Source organism: Thermobia domestica, chromosome 1 (assembly GCF_964235325.1).
Source record: "Thermobia domestica chromosome 1, izTheDome1.hap1.1, whole genome shotgun sequence".
NCBI lineage: Eukaryota > Metazoa > Arthropoda > Insecta > Zygentoma > Lepismatidae > Thermobia > Thermobia domestica.
The window spans coordinates 61,233,000-61,237,475 of NC_137454.1; positions in this window are offsets into that span (position 1 = coordinate 61,233,000).

Consider the following 4,476-nt stretch of genomic DNA (forward strand, 5'->3'; position numbering starts at 1 on the left):
CCCCTGGTAATTCGCACCCTGGGTGTTCCATATAAATAACATGGGAAAGATTTTTCAGTTGCCTATAAAACCACTCTAAAGTTTGAATTTTTTATTTTTACTGATCTACATAGGTAGTGCCAACGAAAACGTACAAGCATGCCGAATTTCAAGTTTATATTCCAATTCTAAGTACCTAAAACATGAGATTATATATCCAAAAAAAAAGCTCATTTAAAAACATGGCTAAATTCTTCATCCCCTCTTTAGACCCTCTAAAAATTAAAAATATTCACTTTTGGCAAATTTCCTGTGGATTACTTCCAGAAACCTACAATCATGCATAATTTGATCATTGTAGCCCTACAGGAAGTGTTCAATAATTTATGTCTGATCATGTAGTTTTATATACAGGGTGTTTCAGATAAAACGTCCAGTGCTTATAAATCCGAAACGGCTGAGAATAAAAAGATGAAACAAAAACTGAGATAGGAAAATGTCATAGGGCGCATCACATGATGTTGTTGTGGTGACTCCCAGGGCCCTCCTTCAAGGGGGCCCAGGGGCCAACTTCAAATTTTTAAATGTGAACACGTATTGAATCATACCTCATTCAATAGTACTTGAAAAACGAAACAACTTTTGTAGGAAACAATTTTCGATTTGGGCCTGTAGCAATTTAGAGGTTGAAAGCATCGAAAGAAAAAAATATATATGCTCATACAAATTAAGTGGCGGCGGAATGAGAAATGCATGGAAATAATTTGGATTTACACTATCTAGGTTTAGTCCTCTTTTTATTATAACTAATAACGAAATAATATGCATATAACAACAACAAGTCAAATAAGCAATATCATGAAAAATGTTCTTTGGCTGTGTTTCAGTTTTCGCATAGATTATGCTAATTTCAATTTCAAATTTCCAATACACTAAATATATAAAATGTTTTTCGTAAGTAAGTTCAATTTGATGATTAATTTCACTTCCAAAAATTCCTTTAAACCAGTTCAATCGACAGCCATTAAAGCTTATTGAAGCTAACCGATTAGCACATGTTCGCACGAGTTTCACACGAAACTTCTTAAATATCAAAATTACCTTTCTTGAGTTACAAGTACAAAGAAACATACGTAAATACATAAGACATATATACTAAGCATATTAAACATAATTGATATTAGTTATAGACATGAGGACTAAAGAAAAATATAATTTATATAGATATAACATGGCACGAAATGAAGTTAGGAATAATATGAAATTTTCTCTCCTATTTTTCTAATTTCCAAACGCATCGCCTGAAAAGTTACTTTCTTATTTAATACCAAACCTGCTTTCCAAAGTAATATAGTTTAGAATAATTTCGAAGCCGAAAACAACGTGAATTTATAATTATTAAGGAGAGCCTTTTCCCACCACTATCAGTTACTGGTATAAGAGCCGCAATGGCGATCATTCCTTCCACATCAAGGAGGAAGGTTTTGTACTTCGGAGAATCGCCACTAGAGGCGCTTGTATTAGGTGCGTAACTGTCCTCATTCTATAACCTACCAAATTTTCTCTTATTAATTTACAATATTTTCATTTATGTGTCGATTACGTTACATAAAAATTCCCTGTCCCCGTTGAAATATATATGTATAAATACATATATATTTTGGACTACAGAAGTTAATCGGCACATAAAGGATAATAGACTATGACCATTGCCAAAGGAACAAAAATATTGTACATACAGTAATTCCAGCGACGACCACTTACAACTTATGGACACACAACACTTAGATGGATGAAATACCGCGGTATTATGATAGATGATACACCCTTTCACATCTCACTACACTAAGACACTATACACTTCACTGCCAGATATCTGGAAAATACATAAATGAAAAACACACAAAATAACTGTACAAAATATTATTGTTACATTTTAAAAAGAGTTTTTCAATTACATTTTACGTTTGGCTTACTGAATTATAAGGCTTAACGTGATTTACATTTCTTTTAATGATACGCTTAGGATTAGCAATATCTTGTAACCACAATGTATTTAAATTAGGTTTGCTCAAAACCTTAAAGGGACCTTCGAATAAAGGAATTAACTTAGGTGTAAAATGTTTAATAATTGAGGCCTTTTGGAACTTCTTTACCAAAACTAACTGGTCTCCATAATAATTTGGCAAGTCTCTGGTTTTAGAGTAACATTTCTGCTTCCTCTTCCAAGATCGATCAATATTTTCAACAAGTTTCGCCATTTTCTCTTCTTTATCAGGAGTACCGTCTAGTTCTTCCAAGTTTAATTCCCATAGAACATCCAAGGGTGAAGACAACTTACGACCAAGATAGATCTCCGCCGGCTCAAACCCAGTCGATTCTGAGACACACATGTTGAGCGTATACTGTATTTTCTTGATATATTGGACCCAATCTGATTGATGCTCATTAACATACGTTCTCAGAATGTTCTTAATCGATCGAATCTGTCTCTCCGCCTGGTTGCTGCTAGGTGAGTAGGGAGCTGTAGTAATGTCCTGAATACCAAGGCTAAAAAGATGTTGCTTCATGTAGAAACTTGTGAAGATCTGCGCACGATCGTGGACGACTTTATTAGGAATTCCCAGAAGAAAGTAAAGGTTTTCCAGCTTACTGCAAATAACCTTGGAGCTTAAAGATCTTAGTGGTTCTATCCACACAAACCTGGATGCAGCGTCACAAACAATAAATAGATGTCGAAACGGTCCTGAGTTCGAAAACGGCCCAGCGGTGTCAAAATACCAGCAGTGGTTAGGTCTGGTTGTTTTCCGGGAGTAATAAACACCCTGTTTCTTCCTATTACCATCCTTGCACGTTTGACATCGCAAGCATCCTTGGACGTACTTCCTAACGTCGAGGAATAAATTCTTCCAACTGCATCTTTGGGCAATCTTGGCTGCTGTCCGTGAAAAGCCGGTGTGACATCCGCCCACTTCATCCTCGTGAAAGAATTTCATGATGCTGTATTTCATGGCTTCAGGCACTAAAATCCTCCATCCTTGATTCTTCCTTCCTTTAGTTTTGACAAAAAGAATGCCATCATTTATTTTGTATTTGTCAGCAAGCTGACCCTGCTTAACCTGCTCCATAATTCCTTTTATCTCTTGGTCTTCATTTTGTAACTCCTTGAGAGGACGACTGAACACAGGTGCGTTCCAGAAATTAGCCAAAGATAAATTTACGGTTTGTCCTATTCTAGATGATTTAACAAGGTTCGAGGTAAGAATTTTCCTTGAGATGTAACTTTGGATAAGGAAGGACAGGAGTTTTGAAAATGTCCAGCTTGTTTGCACGGAAAGCATTTAATATTCCTTTCCATACGGGATTTTTGAGGTGAAGAGTTTTTATCCGAAAAATCCATTGGTTTAGAAAAGTTCAAAATACCTTGAGCGAACTTTACATTACCCTTTAATTTACAATAATCATTATTATACCTGATAAAGTGGTCGCAAAATTGAGCAATGGTCATAAGCTCGGGTACAGTAGTAGGAATCTGATTTGTGAAATATCTCGCATAAATATGCGGAGGCACTAAATTGGTTACTATGTCGCAAAACACGTGATCGTCATAATGAAGACCCAAAACATTGGCAATACTTAGTTTCTCTTGCAGGAAGGTATACATGTTTTCGTGCTCGAACATAATTCTGTAAAAATACTGACTCACAAATTGAGTTCTACTAATTGTAGATACGAACCTTGCAAGCAAACTTGAACAAATATGTCCCCAGTTGTTAGATATACTCAAGAAGGAATATAAGGTGCGATTAAACTCACCACGAGTTTGTTCTAAACTCGCAACTAAAATTACCTCTACAGTCATTTCTTGTCGCCTAATTATCTCGTCTAGACGAACCAAAAATATGAAAGAAGAATGACTTTCAGATCCGTCCACCACGGGTAAAGAATGTATTTGTTTCTGCAATGCAACATAGGCACTCTGGGATACATGCTTTCGGAAGTCACATGCTAAGGCGGGTCTAGCCATAGTGAAACCTAAGTTATCATTACCTAAAATAGGCCTACCAGTTTCAAGATTATTACTCAAATGATTTTGAAATATATTAGTACTCTTAATATCAGCATAGGGTTGTTTTATGTGAGTTTCTTCAATGTCACCCCTAAGTACATCTGTGCCACGAGGCATATTAACATTTACATGTGAATCTAAATTTTGACTTCTTTCAAAGTTAGACCTGGGAAAATGCGGTTTAGATTCAGATAGCACATAACCATGAAACTGAGTTTCGGGATAATGAATATTTCTTACATGTGATTCCTCGATTGAACCCACTTTTCTTATGCTAATTCTCTGCCCTTGCAAAATATTAGAAGTTTGATCATGAGCACCCATTTGCATTCGAGAAAATGTAGACATTATTTTGTGAGGTTTGAATTGATTAGCTCGTAATAAATACGGCGCAGAGTCGCATCCAGTAGTTTGAATTTCATTATAAG